The following is a 22,299-nucleotide window of genomic DNA, read 5'->3' on the forward strand; positions in this document are numbered from 1 at the left end:
CATTGTAGTTTTGATTTGCATTTCTCTAATGATTAATGACGTTGAGCATTCTTTCATGTGTTTGTTGGCAATCTGTATATCTTCTTTGGAGAAATGTCTATTTAGGTCTTCTGCCCATTTTTGGATTGGGTTGTTTGTTTTTTTGATATTGAGCTGCATGAGCTGCTTGTAAATTTTGGAGATTAATCCTTTGTCAGCTGCTTCATTTGCAAATATTTGGGGAGACCATTTTAGATTAAGGAGACAGTTTAGGTCAGGAAAGCCTGTGTGATGATGAGAAAAGCCAATTGTGCTAAGATCATTTGAAAACTGTAAGTTGCCTTTGAACACATAAGTTTGACTGGCATAAGTGATAAAAGTACCATGTTGCAACTTAAAAATTATGTTACAAATATACATCATGTCTGACAGATAAATTGAACTTATGTAATAACTGTTCAGTCAAATTTCCAAGTAGAAAAGGCTGATGCTTCTATCCTGGTGCTTCTGTTTCAAAGCCATTTGTTAAAATTTAAAACAAAATATAAACTATGACTTCAGAATATGAGTTGAGGGGATGCCACAGATTGTAATATAAGATTTAGTTTAACAAGATTTTCAGATCAAGTTGCAAAGCAAACCACTTCAATGAGTAAAAAAATGCTGTTAAAGTCTTAAGATTGTGTTTATCTTCAGATTATGTTATAATTACCACTAATCTTTAGTTGGTTAAATAATTTTTCATATTATCCTTTTTATAGTTATTGAAGAGATACATGTACATTTTAAATGTTTAAATTTTAAACCATCTAAGTGGGCATAATATTAAAAGTAAAATCTCCTTTTTTGCCATTGCCATAACTGCAGCTCACTTTTGTCCTTTTCTGTTTCTAGTTTGTCTGACAGTTCAATCCATAATTCTAAATAATATATTATGTGACTCTTTCAAAATGATTAGGAATTGAATAGTGTCCCCCTCCCCAAATTTATATGTTGAAGTCCTAATCTGCAGTATCTTAGAATGTGACCTTACTTGGAAATAGAGTTGTTATTGATGTAATTAAAATGAGGTCATAGTGAAGGAAAATGGGCGCTTAATCCAACTATGGCTGGTGTTCTTATGCAAAGGAGAAATGTGGACACAGACACTTCTGAGGGAGAACATCATGCCAAGATCAGAGTTATGCTTCCACCAGCGAAACACTAGCAGAAGTAAGGAGAGGGGCCTGGAACAGATCCTTCTCTAGTTACTTCAGAGAAAGCATAGCCCTACCAGCACCTTGATCTTGGACTTCTAGCTTCCAGAACTAATAAGACAACAATTTTCTGATGTTGTCACTTAGTCTGTGGTACTTTGTTACAACAGCCCTAGCAAGCTAATTCATGATTTGTCATATTTATTGATTTCTTATTATGTCCTGGGCACATCTAAATTCTTTAAATGTGTTATATCATTTAATACTCACCACAGCCCTAATAGGTACCTAGTACTATTAGCCCCATTTTGTAAAGAACAAAATACAAGGAGGAGAGAAGTACTCTTCCATAGCTTACAGTCAGTATGCTGCCAGGGTTACTTGCTTAACCATGCCAACAGGACACTGATTTCTTGATTCTTAAGACTCAGCTAACTGTAATTAACTTTCCACTAAAAAGCTTGTAGAATTTTGTTTGGTTAAAATAATCTCTCTTACCATAACCTGCAATATTTATTACTTAATTTTCAATTTATATTTTCTATTGGTTAGCTTTTAAAAAAATACTATATTTAGACCTCTATTTTGCAATCATTCAACTTTAGACATTGTTTCTTATCTACCTACTATATAAAATTAAGAAAATAGCATCTCTACACTTCCTTCAAACTTTCCTTTCTGTCCATCAATAGAGGAGTGGGTAAAGAAGATGTGGTACATTTATACAATGGAATATTACTCAGCCATAAAAAAGAACGAAATAATGCCATTTGCGGCAACATGGATGGACCTGGAGATTGTCATAGTGACTGAAGTAAGTCAGACACAGAAAGACAAATATCGTATGATATCACTTATATTTGGAATATAAAAAAAGGCTACAAATGAACTTATCCACAAAACAGGAATAAAGTTACAGATATAGAAAATAAACTTATGGTTACCAGGGGATAAAGGTTGGGGAGGGATAAATTGGAAGATTGGGGCTGGCATATACCCACAACTGTATATAAAACAGATAACTAATAAGGACCTACTGTATAGCACAGGGAACTCTACTCAATGCTCTGTAGAGTTTGAGTTCCCAATGACCTATATGGGAAAAGACTCTAAAAAAGAGTGGGTATATGTATATGCATAATAGATTCACTTTGCCCTACACCTGAAACTAACACAACATTGTAAATCAACTGTACCCCAATAAAAATTTTTAAAAAAATTTTAAATAATAAAATATAAATTAAAAATATTAAAAAGCAAACAAACACCCAAAAAACTTTCCTTTCTCTTTTTATCTCTCAACCTGTCTACTCTCCTGTTACGCTTACATTGTCAAGGCAGTTATATGTAGTAAACTGGTAAACCTGATTAAATCTTCCCAGTTTCAGATATTATTCCTTATTATATAAACAGTTTCTCTAAATCCAGTAATATGATTTAATCATAGAGAAGGAAATGTTATTGTATGTCACGAAGCATACTGTTTCCAATTTCAAAATCAGATGCAGTATATTTTCTTATACTTTTTCAACCAATCAAAATGTTTAATTTACCTTATTTAAAAATTTTAACTTTCTTGTATGTATTCTCTTCCAAATCCCTCTTTCACCAGTTTCCTATGTATTTATTATTATTTTGTTATTAAAATAAAAAAATAATAAATCTCAAACATCTTTACTTGATAAAACAGATAAGTCTCTACTGACTTCCTTTTAAGTGGGTGATTCGGCTCTTGTCCTGGGATCTCTTTTCAATACATATCTGGACTATTTTTAATTTCAATATTTTTTACTCCTTTTAGCTCTGCTTTTTTTTTTTCAGTCATATTTCAGCACTTAAGAAATGTATCTGGGTCCTTGCATAGTGTCAGTTTTAAAAATTTTATCCTTATACCAAGTGATGGGGCATAGCATTTTAGGTGGAAAACTGTTTTTCCTGAGAACTCTGCAGGCCTTGTTTTTTTTCTAAAATTACTAATGAAAAGCCTGATAAAAGTCTATAAGCTTTTTTTCTTAGTTTGGGCTTCCTCAATGCAGTCTTTGAGGTAAGAATTTGATTCCAAATAGTTGATTTTAGAGGTGAACCTAAAAAACACTTGAAGGGTAGGGAGTAAGCTGTACAGAGAAGGAAAGGCAGCCAATAGAGGCTTTGTTATCATGTGAGGTATCACTGTGGGTAACTGAAGCGTAATCCCACAGAGGATCCCTTGCATTCAGTGTAGATGATGTTGCTCAAAGTGATTCCATCTGAGGAGTGAAGGACTAGGGAGCTTATACCCCAGTTTTTGACAGGCATCAGATGTGGAATTCACTGGATGTGGAATTGAATTTCCTGGCATGGGCAGCAATGAGCTGAGAAAGTTCTCAGGCAAAGAAAGTCCAGTACTGGCAGTTGGAAGCTGGGCATGAGGCAGTGTACGGCAGTGGTACGAGTGAGAATATAGTACATGGTCTCCAGCTGTGTATGCTACATCTTACATGTGTACATACACTGTCAGCTTGTATCTGTTTCCCCACTCACTCTGGAATATTTTATGATTTTATTTTTATGCTCTGAATCCCCAAATTTCAAGAGAATGTGTCTATATATTTATGTAAAAGGCCCTAACATTTGACAGGGCCATTTAAATAAAGTACAAAGCCTTTTTTTAGCTTTGTGAAAATGTATTCTATTATTATTTTGATTATTTCCCTTATTTCACTCTCATCGTTTTCTTTTTCAGAAACTTCTATTAGACAGATGTGGGTAGATTCCCTAGGCTTTATTTTCTCATAACATATTGATTTCTTTCTAGACAATTGTGTTTTTATTTTCCATGACCTCTTTCTTTCTTCCTGCTTCTTTTTCATAGCAACCTCTTAGGTTTTATGGATTCATTTTATTTTTCTTAATAGAAGGAATATATTCTGAGGATATTTTAGAGGTGTTTTCTTGCTCCCATCTTTGACCATGTTCTCAAATTAGTCAAAGTATCACTGAATAGACTTTTTATTATTGTGACACCTCCTTCTAGAGAAATCTCTTTCTTACTCAAGATCTAGGGAGTAGTTTTCTATCTCTCAGCAGCCACTCTGGTATTTAGTATAGATTTCAAGTACTTGTCAGGTATGCTTTATTGCATGGACTTTACAATTGTAAGTTTTTCTTTGCTTTGATGTAAATACTCATCCTCCCTTTTTCATTATTTGAGCATTGTGGTTGGATTCTAGGGAAGCATGTGGAGTAGTTCATAAATTTTTGCCCAGATTAATTCACTTTAAAGTTAATCCATAAAAAAAAAATATAGACATATAAATAGACATTTTTTCTGTTACTAGATTTCTAATATAACTGCTTCTTAGCAGTTATTAAAATTAGTAGTTTCAAAAATATGTTTTCTAACTATAAAAGTGCTTTGTGTTCAACTTCAAAATATTTCAGAACACAGAAATATATAAAGAAAAGTGCAAGAATATTAATTCCAACACCTTGGACATAACTGCTTTAATTTGATTTACTTTATATATATTTAGAATTTTACTAGTATATTCCTTTTAAAATATTTTAATGTATATTCTTTTTATTATTATAAACTGTGATGAATGATGAAGAGATTAACACATGCTAATTCCCTTAATTTTTTCTGTACATCACCAATTATTTGTCTTGGTAATAAAAATCTATGTTTTTAGTACTAGAGTTTAAAATTAAAATATTGTTTCTAGCATTATTTACCCTTTAAAGTGCAATTTCTGATATTTGCATCGCCTCTGGTCTCCATCTTTTCAATGATTTAGGAAATTCTAAACTTAACTGGTGTACTGATCACCACCAATATATTTAGCCAAGCAGTTCTTCATTTTGTAATTATGTATTTTGATTATTTCATTCTGTCGGTTGGATTACACCTTTAAGTAATTTTTTTCAAGAACAAATATGAGTTGTATATTTTCAAATTATTTAAAACTCCCCTTTAGGTTTACAGGTAAAAGATGGCAGTGAAAATGATACACTAGGTCTAAACATTTTCAAAAAAATTTTCTTTCTAGCTTTTTCAATATCTGTATTACAAAAAGGTCTGGTTCTACTTTTGTTCTCTTATTTTTCTTTAATTGGGTAACTTTCTTTATTTCCTATATGTTTATAGATATCTTCTCTTTTTTTTTTCTGGCAGCTCAAATTATTTGATAAATGTGTCTACATAGACATCATTTTCAGTCATTTTTAGCTGGAATATTGTGTCTGTTGTAGAATTAATTCTGTCACTGTGACAAAACAATTAAAGACCATGGTTCCAAGCCTTGGGAATGTTTGTAGAAATATTGCAGAGAGACCAAATAACAGAGCAACTGATTGTAAAAAATCCAGGATTTAAGCTAAATGTGCAGATCATTTCTTCTGACTTTAAAATCTGTACCAAAACTACTTATTTTCTGGAAAAAAATCAATGGCTTTATATATAATTTGAAGTTCTCACTTATATTTTAATAAAGATTAATCAAATAGACTGAGCTGGAATGATGTAAAGACCACTGCAATCTGTAAAGTATATATTAAGAGGTTATCATTTAGCTTAATTTATAATTTTAATATTTTCTACCAATCATTTCCCAAGACCTTAACATACTTTCTAGTTTCTACTTTATTCTACTTCAAATTAAAGTTCAGTCTGATATTTGGCACTAATATCATTATTCATAATTCTTTAATAACTATTTCACAAATTATACTATTGTAGTGATGGTGATTATAAGAAGGAAAAGACAATGAAATAACCAAAGATATTTGAAGTTTGAATATTAATGTTAAACAGAAATAAAAGATTTTAAAATACCTCTAAGATAACAAATATGAAGAATGGAAATTATATTTCTTCTAAAAGAAATAGCTTATTAGGAAAGAACTGCTATCATTTTCACAGGCAATTCAAGTGTAAAGAGAGAAAAAATGTTATTATTTATAAATATGTTCAATTTGAGATATTCTTCTTCTTTGTTTCTTTGTGATGGTGTGGGATTGTAGTTTAAATAAGGAGTTTGGAATGAATTTGTAGACATTGTGGCTTTTTTATATAAAGACTATGCAGTAGGGAATAATTAGAGGAGAGTCTACAGAGGAAACAACAACGAAAAATTGTTTACACATGGGGACTGAGTGGAGATACAAAAGAGCATAGATCAGAATGTTAGAATGAGTTTGGGAAATAGAAATGATATTCTTCAAAGAACTATCTTAAGGAGGCTGATAAGGAGTTTTCAGAGATGTAACAGAGAGCCAAGAGATTGTTTTGGTATGGAAACCAAAGAGGGGAAAATTTTAAAAGACATGCTAAAATATCAAATGTGACTGAGAGGAGAAAAGGGAGAATTAAATTTTAATAAATAATGATTTGAAGAAGAGGTGTATTACAATCGTCTTAATTTTTAATCAAGTAACACAAGAGAAGCTACACTGCACAGAGTCCAGAGAAAATTGTAGTAAAAAATGCAGAAGCAATGGACACAATTCTCCATGGAAAATGTGGGAAAACTAGAATAACAGATGTATAAGAAGGAATCATAAAAATGTTGGTGATCCTAGGCTTATCTCAATTCAAGCCTGGAAAAAGTATTACATTAGCAGGAAAAAATAAATGACAAAATAATAATTCTTGATGGTTAATTTTTACACAAAATATTTCATAAATATTTTCACAGAAACTATGGCAATTTCATCATACTGTAGACTTTTTCAGATCACAATGTATGTAGGCTACGACTAATATACCAATTGAATGCACACATGTAAGGATTAATAAGGTTTTATTATCATTCCAAAAGGATCTTGAAGATGGAAATGACTGATAAAGTTACATTACAGAAAAAAATTGTTTGAGTCATCTTAAATAGGATTAAAAACAAAATCCATAAGACTATAGCTAGCACAATTTATATATATTGGAAAATGATTTTCTGTCAACTTTTCTTAAATCTAACCTAAAGTTGTGGGTGCCATGTATAAAATCATCATTAATACTGCCTCAGTTTTAATAGCATCTTAGTTTTCTTGGAACCCCAGTTTGGAAGAGTTGATCAAACAGTATACAACTCTCATGAGACAGTAAACTAGACTTCTTCAAATATGAGATTTTTTCTTATATTTTATTTCATGTGCCATATACACTAACAAAATTGTGAAAGTAAAGAATTTGGGTAACAGTATATTTGCTTAGATGACCAACTGTTACTCTGAAAAATCTGACTAATTAGTCAGTGATTTCCAACTTCAGACAGCAGTAGAGAGCAGTTCTCTGGCAGGCCTTTCAAATACATAAGGACAGCAGAATAAATTCCCAATTGTCCTATGAGGTTCTATATGGATTCTTCCTTGCCAGAGGTTGAATGATGGGAAAACCACAAGGCTGTACTCATGACACATAGTGGGTGATAAGCTATTCTAACTCTGCATTATAACAATTTGGGTTTCTTTAAAAAACTATGAATTGAGCCTGCAAATTTCTCCCTCATCTGTAACAGCAGGGCTGCTATGAGGTTACATAATAAAATAGGCAGCTGTTAGCTTGGCTGAAAGAGGAAATGTCTGAATCAGAATTACATTTAAGCAACTTACTATCAATGGAGCTACTACCAGCAAATTTTTTTGAAGAACCTATATTTTATCCACTAAAAGTAGTTTCAACAAATCTTTTGACTCTCAAACATATTAGTAGGCCAGATAAGTGTTTTTCAACTTATTTTGAGTTAGTCTTTTCCATACGTATCTATAGGAAATGAGAAAGGAAAATTTTGTTAGCATGACTGAAATTCGTATACTATTCATTGTGAAGGGATAAAATGATTTCAGTAGATTCTTTCAGTAGCTGTTTTTATGGATCATTCAAATTTTTAAAACACATGAAATGGGTCAGACTTTTAAAGTCCTTTTTATGAGAAACTTGTGAAAAATCATTGAATTATTCACATTTTTAACACATATACAAGGAACATGCTAGATTAACATTAAGAAAGGATAAAATTATATAGTTCACTGCATGCATGGTCATTTTTGAATTTGTGTGCTCTTGTATCCTATGTTTTGGAAGAATACATTTTGTGGGTATGAAATATTGTAACTAATTGCATTATGTTTGTCAAAAATTCCAAATGCAACAAGTATACAATTTACCCACATATCACTTTGTCAGTTGTGTTAGGTACTGATAGTTTAAGATTACCATATATAAAAAATCAGAAGTTTATTCCAAAATCTGTCATTGCTAAATAAATGTAATGAATGAACTTAAAATATAAGACTTTTTCTGGGCAATGGTTCCCAAAGCATGAACCAAACTTCTATACAGATAATTATCTGAATAGAAATTTAAAGGAGGAAAAGCATAATTCCATTGCATATATACATACAATATATACAATATATATTTATACATATACATATATTTACACTGCACAATCAAATATATGCCCACTTAATATAAAGGAAGACAAAAATACAGTTTTAGAAGGAATTCAATTTTAGGAGTATAAGAATAGATGGAAATTCTGAAAAAAAAGGCAATTTTAGAAGAAGTAATTTATCTAGATTTACATCTTAATAATAAGACTGATGGCTAATTATTCTATTCATTGGAATTGAATGAGGAGGAAAGGTCATTACTCTTTTTCACTCTTGGCACCTTAAAATGTTAATGCACACACACACACAGAGGCAGGATTGTTTGGTTCTAAAGGCTATTTGGATGTTTATTATCATTTTCTTCATCTGGTTTCTTCCAAAAGTGCTAACACCTACAGCTTGAAAATTACGGATTAAGTAAGGAATGGTTCTTTATGTGACACTCTTTTAAATTAAAATTGGAAATCACAATTTTAATCCCCTTTTTTTCTCTGATTCTTAAATGCAATAACTATTACTCATAAATGTCAGTTTCACATGGAACCAAATCTACTTAAAAATATAGTACATTCAACAGTGAATGTGTCTTCTTTGTTCTTTCCCACAACCTGAACAATGGTAGAATCTGAGGCATTTTGTTGTTCCTTTTAATAATATTAAACTTTAGTCTTCTTACATGTGTCATTGAATAGCCTGCATTCAGTCTAAAATTCTCTTTAAAACATGCCTTTTCCTTCCTACTGTTCTTTTAATTTTGCACATTATAAGCCTAATTCTCTAATCCACAGGTTTACACAGGGAGTGGGGAAAATTGCAATTCTCACCCCTGTGGGAGTAGTGCCTTTTTCTGCAAGCTTGTTCTACCCCTCAAGACCCAGGGGATATTGCAAAAGTGGTGTGACAGAGTGATCAACTCCAAGTCTGTGCTACATCACATCTCAGTGCGATATATAGATTGCGTGTGTATGTGATTGTGTGCACATGTGATGTTGTGCCAGCAGACAATGGCTCAATAACTGATACCTCAACGCGGGTGGAATTTATGGCTTGTAAGAGGGAACTAGAAATGGTTTTGATGTGGAAATAGGGTTTTTGCCCCCTGCAGTTAGTTGTGATGGCACCCCATGGAGATGATAAGGGAAATAGGACAGTAAATGGAGTATGGGCTATTTTGTGCAGTCTTATTAAGTTACATGGTCTTTCATTGAAGTCAATATAACATTAGGGCAAAATTAACTTGTCTTAAGCATTGCATTATATTGAAAACTTACCAAGAACACGGCTTAAAATATGAAAGAGCAGTGAAACCAAGTGCTCCAAATATATGTAAATTAAGAATGTATCTATAAAGTTTCTATACTGTATCTATAAATTATTTTAGTACACCATATCTGGGATAAAGTTTTTTCCTAAAGTTAATTCTAGTGACTGAGCATTTATTAGACATATTGCACAAGAAAATGTGATAACAGCACAGAAAGTCTTGAATTAGGACCTGAAGATTTTGAGAGAGACAAAATATAGGTGCTTCAATGATTAATCAAAAGAGAAGAAATAAAGGGAAAACAAAGTTGTAAAATTATCAACTTTCTGTATGTTCTTTCACCAGGTAATGGGGATATGGAGAATAGTTAGATATTTTCCCTAAAATATTCTTATCTTTAGTTCAAACCTCCAAAAAATGGAGAGGGAAATGATTAGCTTCATTAATAAGAAAATACAAACACTTGATTAGTGTTTTTTAAATCATTTCCTTACAAATTGCACTCATTTGTGTTAGTGTGATGCACACATTTGTGAAGTGTACAAACATCTGTGAAGTGCTACGATTGTTTTCAGTAATAGATTCTTCAGAGCTAATATCTGGTACTCTGAAATCCCAGAATATCTGATGCTTCCATCTGGATAAAGAACTCATATTCTAGTCCCACACCCCATTTTCCCCCATAACCATCAGACTGAATCTTTTTGTTAGATCAGATAGATTTTCCATCTCTAAATTCCTTCAACTTTCTTCCTATATCCAGGAACGTTGGTGGACGTGGATTCTCAAATTTCCAAGTACCTATACAATTCTTAGGCAAGAATAGTTTCAAATCATAGGTCTATTATAATAAATTGATATGGAACACTTATGAAAATTGTGACATCATCTTTAGGCATAGTGGGCCACATATGTGGATGTCTAATATCAGAGAAGCAAAGGAGGGATTAGAAAGAAACTGGGTAAGTGCTTGACATTGTTGCTTTAAGCACTTTTCTCATTTTGCACTATTGTTGAAAAAGCACAGGTCCTGGGATGGGAAGCACTTGATTCAGAATGCTTACCATTTTCTTAAAATGTGATTTTGATTCAGTTATTTAATTTCCATGAGCACCACTTTCTTGTAACGGGAATATTTTTTTATAAATGTAAAATCTGTGCCAATATTCACTAAGTGTCAGTTCCTTCACCTCCTTTCCTTCCCAGTTCCAGATGTAAGTACCAAAATATGAGAACAAAAATGCTGTATCTGTATAATTTTGACATCATCAATATATTTAAAAAATTGTAATATGACTTTATTGTCAGGAACATGTTAATATCTAGTATATAGAAAGATGTTAGTTTTTAATTTGGTTATTAAGAACTATAATATATAAGACATTGAAGAAGGATGGACAAATCAACCACTACCGTATTTCCTTATGGAACTGCAGATTTTCTCACCTTGGAAAAAATATTTATATTTATGGCATTTTGTTTCTAATTACAGAATATTTTAATCATTGCAATTGTCACTAGCCAGATTTGTTAAAGGTAAAATAACATTAGGAAAACACTTTAAGCTCTTCTGAGATAAATTTTTATGGAAACAGCAACTACAATAATTATTAGAATTGTGCCAACTGCAGACATAAAAATACCAAAGAATTAATAGTTATTACTATTTGCTTCTCTACCACAAATTTGCTCATGTTGCATTCTTTCTTAAGCATGGGGTAGTTCTTAGGTGGAGAGGCAACATGCTTACTGTATTGAGAGCAGTGTGGCTTCATCACAACTGGTTTGAGAGAAACGGTGATTTAATCAACCTGAATTTGAACCCATTCTTCCATTCTGGTCAATTTAGATTCAGTTTCAGTTCATTTTTACTCTAGCCTGCGTTCTTGACTAACTCCTCCTTATAAGAATTATGGGTATTTCAGATTCAAGATGTGGTTTTTATAGGTTTACATTTTGATATTACAAACAACTTCTATCCATGATAGACATTAGAAATGCTCATTTGAAGCTTTCTGTAGATTTCATAGAACTATTCTTGAGGACAGTAAATTTTGTTTAATATTTTTTACATAAAAATATGCAAATTCCACCATATGTGTGTTGTAAATCATCTAAAATATGTATTGAAGAATCCAAATTATAGATTAAAAATAAAATAAATTATATTTGCAAACAGGACCCTGTTAATAGTATTTTTGTTTCTTTCTGAATACAAAAGGAAGGTTACTAAGTATAGCAATAGCTTCTAATTACTGCATGGGTGATTAAGGTGAAACATGGACAAAAATGTGGAGTTTTTGAGACTTCACAACAAATTACTGAGGAGAGTTGGGAACTCTTTTTAGAGCTTGTAGATGAAGTAGCAACACTCTGAAAGCCCTGCCTATTCACTGCAACAATTTTGGAAAATGTGGTTTAATAATGACACACTTTGGTCATTCTTTTTCAGAGAATGAAATGAGCACTGCCTTTCAGAGCAATATGACTATTGTAGTATTGCTAAAGCTTTACAGGTTTGACCATCTGTGTCTCTAAACTTGTCCTAACGATGTAAACAGCCTCTCTTGAAAAGCTCCAATACTTTTTTTCTTTACAAGTGCCTTGACGATGAATAAAGACTTTCATCCTTAGTGGATAGTGTTTGAAAGATTATATCTGAAACATAAATGATCTAAAACCAGAGGTTTCATAGAAGTGGTTTCTAGAAAATTTAAGGAATAGGACAAAACCTTTACTGTACTTTACATATGAAGAAATATCTAGAAGAAATTATTTAATAGAACATGTGTGAATGCATCATACTCTTAATGTAGAAATAGGATAAAGCTCTTCATTCTTTGAAAATTAACAGGAGACACTTTCTCCCTTTTTAACAACTTGATTTCTGTAAGGAGAGCATGACATTATTTTTCTCATCCTCCTTCAGGTAGCTATTTCATATCTTTCTTCAGACGCATGTCAGTGTGGCTTTTCCTAAAGCAGTTGGCTTATCCAACTGCTGGAGAAGCCACATATTTCTCAGAAATTATCTCATAAAATTACTGTTCTATCCTTTCACTATTTAATTTAGGCACTGAAATTAGATTGGTCTTTTACAAATACTCATTAGTGGGTCTAATTCTTTCTCTGGTAGTAACCTTCACAGGAGACAGAACTGGCACAGTGCACACGTTCAAATTCTAAAAGGAACTGTTCATATTCTTTTGAGGAAATAAAAAATCATCTCCTCTTCTTCCTTAGTTTTAATTCATTTTCTCTTTTGGTTCATGAAGGGGGCACAATTAGGTAAGGTGTCATGGGGGAGAGGCCATGGAGACAAAGGGAAAGACAGTCTCATTACTTGAAATTGTATTTCTTGTTTGTTAATTATCTGGATGCTGTGCTACCTGATTTGAGAAAAGTAACTTCTGAAAATGTTGGGATTTCTCTGTAACATATTATTAACAAAGTTTAAATTTTAATTGAATTTTTGGTAAGTGACCTTTACTACTCCTGGCAGACACACCACATACAATGACTATAATAGATAATCCCATTGGAATCAAAGGGATTCCAAATGTCAAGATGGCAATGAAAATGGTACTCATGCTTCTGATTTTCAAAATCAAAATAGTAAAACAAACCAGGCACAGTATACCCAGCGAAACAATGAAAATGAGTCTCCTACCCTCCAACCCACCACTCATGCATATTTGAAGAAGTAATATAAGAATAAAATATCATCTTTTGTGCTTAAGTGCTGTAATATAATGAAGAATCATAGGATCTACTGCTATACCTTTGAATTAAACTCTGATTAGATGTTCTTAGAGGTAAGGAAAAGTATTATATCTAATATAATTTATATAAAAATATATCATGTTCCAATTCTGCATGGCAACTAGGTTTGATATGATCCCTGACATCTGAACGTACTCAGAAAATATTTGGCTATTGCAACTACCCTAAACTTGCAATAAGGAAGCACTGAATAAGAGTGTGATATCATGCAGAAAGACATACCTTTTGTACCTTCTCAGGAAAGAGGAAATATGACTGTGGCAGAATGAATACTGTTTGGGGACTTTACTTTTTTCCTAAAAATGTCAATTTTCTCTTATCTTATTTAAGAAGTTGGCCATCTCTATATTTAATTTCCTCAGGATAAATGTAGGGCAGATCAAAAAGTAAAAGTAGCAAGCCTTCCTAGTTTTTGCTTTCCAAATGTTTAAGCTCTTGAGGAGACTTAGTATATTTGAAAAATAAGTAAAAACAAAGAGCATGTATGCAGGCATCAAAATAGTCAGCTTCCAGCCTTGCCTTTAACCAAGATCTAATCCTTGACTGAAGAGAGACAAGCTGATAAGGAAGACAAATTTTTCTCAATGTCACTGCCACTTGTGTGGAAACCCACATCAGGGCAGAGTATTCAACCTTATTATTTGGCCCAAGGATTAAAAACTCTAGGCTATATAGTAATATGTTTAGAATATATTTTAACAAGAATGTTGTAGAGGAATAAGTCTGTTGTTCTGTTGATAAATATATTCAGTATAGCCTTCCATTTTATGAGAGTAAATTCTACCCCAGAGGGGTCTTGGCTCTGAAGACTTTCTCTGATTAAGCTACGTGATCCACTGATTTCTTCCTTTCACAATTAGAAACCCAAATCTGATTGCCATAAACTATTTCCCACTGCAATGACCATATTCTAGCAAATTATACCTATTACTTTAGCTTGTAACCACTCCTTTGTATACAAACCTACCTCCATCAAAACATTTACTTTGCTTCACCATTTCTCAAATCAAAGCTACGATTGGATTATATATTATTATAGCAAATGTGTTTATACCTATTGGGCGATGTATAAATCTATATTTAGAATATAATTATGCATACTTAAACAAGAATACACATGTATTTCACATATGTACATTATGTATGACTAGGTAAACAAGCCACTAAAAAATCTTTAGAATGCACTCTATTTCCATTTTAAAATAGGAGACACTTACAAATTTCACTGATTATTGACTCAGATTTGAGGGACATTATTTTTAACTTACAGTAATTAAAGTTTCACCAGACATTTGTAAACTGCAAAAAGAATAAGCAATATCTTATTATCTACAAATTTTCTCTTTCATTCCGTAATATACATATTCAAAGGGTTCTGTCCTTGTTAAAATGACTAAATAATACACATTTTAGTCTTATTTCTTTTTCATTATGGCCTATAAAATATGCCAATTAGATACCATGCTTTTGATTCTTTTTAATTTTCTTGATTTTTTTTCCTCCTTAGTTTTAATTCAGAAGCCACTTGTGAACCTTCATTTCTGCTTACTTTCTCTTGCCAATGCTTATGGTTGCACACTAACATTTTACCATGCTATAGATCAATACATCTGGCTCCACCAATTATATTGACAATATTTGTTTCCATGAGTTATAAAACATATGATTAATTTTCCAGTACTCTAATCATAAAATAGAAATAAAAATTAAAAATATACCAGATGAAAAGATCAAAACTGCAAGACATAAATAGGTGTCTACATTATATATTGATAGTTAAAGGCATAAGCATTTGATGAGTCAAAATGAAGATATACACTCCACATATTTACTCTTTTAGAATTAAGCCATGGGACATACACTTGCCAAGGATTTTTATCACTTAATTTTGATAATATCTAGTATGTCATTAAATCAATATTTAAAGTACTTGTATATAATTTGAATTCCCAAACATCATTGAGAATTGAGCTTATTGCAGCTCTTCCAGTTGTTAAGCATCTCAATGACAAAGCTCGTGATTCATGTGATGGGAAGGAAAGATGAGAAGTAATGCTAGTCCACTAAGCCATAAAGAGAATTATAAATTGGTCAGAAAATTCAAGGGTTCAGAGCCTATCAAAAATCATTTCAAAGGTCCAAAATTTGTAAATTCAGTGAGATAAAAAGATAAGAAACTTGGGCTTTAGTGAAAAACATCTGATTAAGATTTGTTAAGGTAAGGACAGAGGAGTTTTTTGAAGCAGGTTATGATATTCTTTCAAAAATTTTTGTTGGTTGTCATATTTTGTGTATAAGTGTTTTGAGTTTATAGAAACAGAGTTTGGGCAGATATGTATAAGGTAGCTCAATATTTTTCAAATCCACTTATCATGAAGTCAGTGTTTCTACATGTGCTTTTATTTTCTTGGAACTAAATTTCAAGCATTTAAATTAATCTAGAGCATATGCATTCTACAAAAGAAGATGCAATTAACTTTGAAATAAGTATAAAAACTTTGCTTTGTCCAGTTATTAAAATACAAATACCTCTGTGTGTATGTACATATGTATACATGTTTATATACACATGCACACACTTAGTATAGTATTTACGTAGTGATTGAAGGGCCATGAATAGAAAGGCTTTCTTGAAGTAAAGGTGAGACTTTACTTGTCTCATTTCCAATCCTAGAAGGAAGGTTTCAGAACTATACTATTAAGTGTGCTACTTGCTTTTTTTTTTTGTAGGTATCCTTTATCAGACTGGACACATTACAAGATAACAAGAATTATTATAAATTATAATAATAAATAGTATGATAGTGGCAGAAGAATATGGAAATTCAATCTGTGCATATATGGACAATTAATTTATCAATACAGATGAGTGGAGAAAATATGATCTTTTCAATAAGGAGTGCTGGGCCAATTGAATAGTCCTATGAAGGAGTAAATAAATCTTCAGCTAATAACTCATACTGTATAAAAATATTAATTAGGTGGATTGTAGATTTAAATGTAAATTATAAAAGAAAGCTTCAAGAAGTTAACACAAGATAATGTCCTCATAACCACTATATAAGCAAGGATTTCTTTATATGACATAAAAAGACCTAACAATAATAAAAAGATTTATAAATTCAATACCTTAAGAATTACAAAGTTTTGTTCATCAAAAGACACCATTAAAAAAGTAAAGAAGCAAATATCAAGTGAGAGAATTTATTTCAATATTTACACTAATTACTGGTTTCCATAATATTCAAGAACTCAAACATGTTATTAAGTAAAAGAGAACTTAGAAAAAAGAGTAAGAGGCGTGAGAAAACATATATAAGAGTACACCAATGACCAATAACTATATGAAAAATTGTTCAACCTCATTAGTAATCAGGGACATGTATATTAAAAGCACAGAGATAACAATACGAACCCCCAAGAATGGCAAAATGAAAACAAAACAAAATAAACCAACTGATATTATCAAGTGTTGCCAAAGATGTAGCAATGTTAACTCTCTTGCACAGATAAAGGAAATGTAAATGTGCAATTTATTCAACTATTACTGAAAACTTCTGAACTCAATTTACTTCATTTGAAAATATAAAAGCATTATGACTTAGCAATTCTGCCCCTGGGTAGACAACACATTTGTGTATATAGACGCCTACAGACAGGTACAAGAATGTTCATAGCAACATTATAAGGAAACCAATAAGGAACTATTGGTGAAAACCCAATTATTCATTATTACTGAAATGGATAGATAAAATTTGATAAATTTGTTCATTGTAATATTAAAACACAATTAAAATGAAAAAATTACCTCAACACTTAACAACAGAGATGAATTTCATAAACATGATGTTGCATAAAAGCTAGATATTAGCTATATCTATATCTAGGTATATGTATATTCTGTAGTTTATGTATAATTACACAAAAGTACTGCACCAAATGTGTGTTTATGTATATATGTACGTATACATATAATAAATGCACTGTGTATATTTTATAGTCTGTATTATATAACATATAAATATGTATGTATATTATGTGTAAAGTAATGTTAAAATCAAAATAGTGACTACCTCTGGGAGAAGGAAAGAAATATTAATTTGCAATTGAGAAGGGGCAAGATGGCAACTTTCTGAGTTTCTGGAGTTACTTTATTTCTAGAACTGAGTGGTGCTCAGTTTGTGATAATTTATTGTGCTGTGCATTTATACTTTTATCCTTTTCATCTCAAGTGAGACATCTTAAGTGAGTTTGTTCCCCGTGAATTTAAGGTTCTTTCTTCGTCACGAAAGAATTCGGAGATGAAGTGATAGGTAAGAATCAGATTTATGTAGAGAGAAACACACTCCACAGACAGAGTGTGGGCCATCTCGGAAGGCAAGAGGCAAGAGTGTTCAAAATATGACATGGTTAACTTTTATGGGCTGGGTAATTTCATAGGCTAACGAGTGGGAGGATTATTCCAATTATTTTGGGGAAGGGGCAGGGATTTCCAAGAATTGGGCCACTGCCCACCTTTTGGCCTTTTATGGTTAGCCTCAGAACTGTCCTGGCGACTGTGGGTGTGTAATTTAGCACATGCAAATGTATTACTATGAGCATATAATGAGGCTCAAGGTCCACTGGAAGTCGAATCTTCTGCCATCTTTGACCTAGTTGGTTCTCACTAGTTTTCATCATGTACTATAGCTATGTCATTCTTTTAAAGGTTGTGCCCTGCCCCCTTCCCTCCTGTTTCAAGTTTACAAAAAGCAATAATATTAAAGGGAAAGTTAGATTCATATAAACAAGTCCTGGAATGAGGGAATAAGGGAAGGGAGCAGGAAAGGAGTGAGCAAAAGGCCCCAACAACAGAAGAGGAGACTGGATCCCAGACTGGCAGACATGGTGGAGGGAATCGTTAGCAATGGCAAATGACCTTTAAACCTTCAGCTAGTGTGAACAATTGAAAGTATCCTTCTGATTCCTCTCTAAAATAATAAAAGTTGGTCATTGGTTCAATCAATAAGCAACTGCAGTTCCTTAATTTGATTAAAAAAAAAAGAAGCTATACAAATTGAATCTGAAAAGTTCTTGCTCTCAAGGGGTCTTACAGGAGAGAGAGGTATAAACATGATTTTTAGCTAGAAGAGTCTCAGTGTTCTCTAGTCCTGGAGGTGGCCTGTGGTGCAGAGAGTTAGCCTTTCAGTGTCATTTAAATTATTGCAGGAAGGGTGTGGTTTCACATCTGAATGACATTTCAGAGCTAATGTATACCTACTGTAGTAGATTCAATAATATTTATAAATTTGGTTATAACTACAATTAGTTATTATGGCTGCCATTTAAAACATAACTTTGAATTAACCACTGCTGCTACTACAACCATCATTATTAAAAAAATAACTCTAACTATAGCTATCTGATATTTATTATTGAGAATTAATTCTTTCCCTCCTGAATCACACTATAAATAATAACAAGCTTTTATGGAACACTTACTGTACACTCTGAACTGTTTTAAGTGCTTTATGTGTATAAACTATTTTAAATTTTACTTTAATCTTCTAATTGTCACAAATGGTTAATGAAGCAGCTACATTTAGTTTTCTATTTTAGAGATTAAGGAGCTAAAAAACAGAGAAATACCTAAAACTAATATATTCCACAAATGTATCATTATAAATAATTTGCATTGAAAGTGGATTTTTAAAAATATATACTGCTCTTCAGAGCCTAGAATATTAAGTAGCAAATCATTTGAATAAAGAAACAAGCAACGCTTGCTATATATCTGTTGGGCAAAAGTTTATGTACTCTTGTATATATTGTGATATACAAGCATTCTAAACCTCAGCAGAAAGAAAGGTGAAGTCTTAGGTAGTGAATTTCCCAGTGGTGTCCTAGGAGTCCAGCATTCCGCTACCAGAAGGACTCAGTTAGGGGCACAGTATTCTTCCTTACTTGAATATGACATGAATATACCTTGGAATCTGTTTTCTATCTATTTTGATTGCCGGTAATCTTATGACTATACACTAAATTAATTTTTCATTTTAAATATGTAACTTTTGGCAGGAAGGAACCTATATTGAAAAAGATTCTCTTATAAGGTAGTAATCTGCCTCCTATTACTTTACCTTCTGGAACTAGTCCATTGTCTATTCTTGCTTTTTGTTATTTTAATTATGAAAAATGATTTAACATTCTTGGAAGAAACCTACCGTATTCATCATGAAAACGTCTGGAAGAAAAGCTGCAGCCATCATATCGTATTTCACCTCACAGTTCTAGAAGACAGAAACCATAATTGTGCTATCATCGTGCTCTGCTGTAGCATAGTTCCTAAATGATTCACTTTTATGAAAATATATTTTTTCAAGACTAGTAAGAAAATTTTAAAAAGAAATAAGTATGACCTCATCTTCTTCCATTAAGCCTATAAGCCAATACAGAGCAGGGAAGTGTTCTTAAATAATGCTATTTCATTCCAAACTTGAGTAGCACAGGGAAGATTATAGAAAAGAAAGCCAAAAGGCATAAGGTTAAAGCTCATTACTCACTACATAGTCCAAGATACAAATATGAGGGCTAGACATATTCCAAATAAAAATGCCATATAAAGTCAGTAATTCCATCTAACATGAACATAGAAAATAATAAATAAATACAAATACTGAAGGAAAATACTTTTTATAATCTCTTGCAATTTGTGATATTTGGATCTAAATTAAGTCACTCTATTTAACTTTCTACAGGCAAGGAAGAGTATTCCGCAAATCTATAAGATAAACGGAAACTTGCAAGAAAACCATCACTCATAACCTACAGCCACAGCACAGGCATATTAAAGCCTGTTTCCAACACACTGGTGCAGATCTTGACTTGGGAACATTTTTCATTATCTAGACAGATGATACTACAAGTCAATTTAACACCTTGGCCATGAAAAATCTCACTCCTTGATCACACTGTGATAAAAATAAGAAGTACGGAGTTAACACTGTTCTGAAACAGTGAAACTGTTCTGAAAAGAGAAGCTGCTTCAAACAGAGATTTGTTTCCTGTGTTTGAATGTTTTCTATTTCCTCCACATCAACTTTCATGCTTTCTAAACAGAAAGAAATCAGATAACTATTTAAAAGAATAATATTTAAAAGAAAGAACTCTGTGTATTTACTAACACAAATACATGAAAGTGACTTATCCAACTGGGTGATTATTTATTAATCTCTAACATAAATGTAATATTTATGCATTTTAGTTTTTATCACAAGTAGATGGAACAGTCAATGCTCACCCATCTTAGATTTTGTGAATAGTTATGGCACCTGAAAAATTGCTGTATAAATAGTTTATTCCAAAGTCTCTAAATATCTTTCCTAGTCATGAAGCTCAAGCCATGTCAAAAGTTATGTGAAATTTTTATTTTTCCCTTTTATCTGTCAGCATAAATTAGGATTTGCCAAAATAATAATTGGGGCGGCTAATTTAAAAATTAAGGATAATAGTCAAAGTTTATAATAAAAGAATTCATATATTTAAATAACATTATACAAATACATTATCATTACTCTAAACCTTTTAATAACTCTTTAAGTAAAAGAAAGTCATTTCCTTTCCATTATCCATTAGATTGTTTCTCAGAACAACCCTCTGATGTAAATAGCGCTGGGATTTTAAAGCTTATGATAAATGAGTTGATTGGAATCAAGTTACTGATGAAGCCTGACTCTATGTCTCTAATGCAGAGATATCCACTGTATGCTTAACTTGTGGCCCTTTCCAAAAGTTGGCCTCCTTGTCTGCCAGTGTTGGGGGTGGGGTGGGGAAAGACACACATCACATGAGCACTGCCCATTCCCCTCCTAGCAGGTTGACCAATCGTACCTTGGACGTCCTCTGGGGACGTCAGGGGTGCAGCACCACTATTGACTCTTTTCAGATAATTGACCACCTAACCCAAATCACATCACTGTGATCCCTGAATCTAATCTGTGTCATGTGTTTGACTTTCTGGATCACTTGCAATATTACAATGATGGCTCTTTTATCCGTAAACTGTCAAAGATCTGATAGTCTGACTCTACCACCCTAACCTTCTCCTGTCCACATACTCCTTAGAAAGGCATTTAGTCAATGAGTGTGTCTGTTCCCATAACAGGATTATTTCCTCTTGGCTGCTTCATAAATAATGATCACAACAAAAAAGGTGGGGGATTAGAGGGACTTTATAAAGCTATTTTGAACATTCAGGAGACTATCCTGACCATTTCTGGGCATAATGCGTCTTTTCATCCACTATTGGCAAACTCGATGCATCAAGTAGGCACATGTCCCAGATGGCAGCTTCATCAAAAGTAGAACAGATAATTCAAACAGATTTCTGGTTATGTTTTATAAAAGTTCCTGTGTCCCTCTTGAAGGTGACCCTTCCAGACAAAAGGTCTGGGCTCACATAAAGGATAATTGGAAAAATTGTGAATTTACACCTGCTAGAATGGAATACCAGATTTTGTGGAGGTGGAGGTAGAGCAAGAACCCTAAACCTGCAGAGGGAACATCTTAGACCCTGGGAAATATGGGACAGGGAAGGCCATTAGTGTTATTTTGTCTTTGAGAACTGTCCCTGAGGAAGACAATCAATGCTTGTAAGAATGCAGTATCTAGCAGTTCTTGAGTTCCCAGGTTTATTTGCACTGTCATTACCATGTATGGCCATGTGGA

The 22,299-nt window shown here is 32.5% G+C and overlaps 1 protein-coding gene across 4 annotated transcripts in view; it reads right to left on the bottom strand.

Moving 5' to 3' along the window:
- The window catches only part of LOC132366631 (bifunctional heparan sulfate N-deacetylase/N-sulfotransferase 4), an 843,093-nt gene that overhangs the window by 497,898 nt on the left and 322,896 nt on the right, over positions 1 to 22,299 (bottom strand). For all 4 annotated transcript variants that reach the window (XM_059924230.1, XM_059924226.1, XM_059924229.1 and 1 more), the window contains exon 4: positions 19,797 to 19,862. The gene's annotated coding sequence lies outside the window, so the exon portion shown is untranslated. The remainder of the gene's footprint in view (positions 1 to 19,796; positions 19,863 to 22,299) is intronic.

The sequence above is a fragment of the Balaenoptera ricei genome, chromosome 5 (genome assembly GCF_028023285.1).
Source record: "Balaenoptera ricei isolate mBalRic1 chromosome 5, mBalRic1.hap2, whole genome shotgun sequence".
Classification (NCBI taxonomy): domain Eukaryota; kingdom Metazoa; phylum Chordata; class Mammalia; order Artiodactyla; family Balaenopteridae; genus Balaenoptera; species Balaenoptera ricei.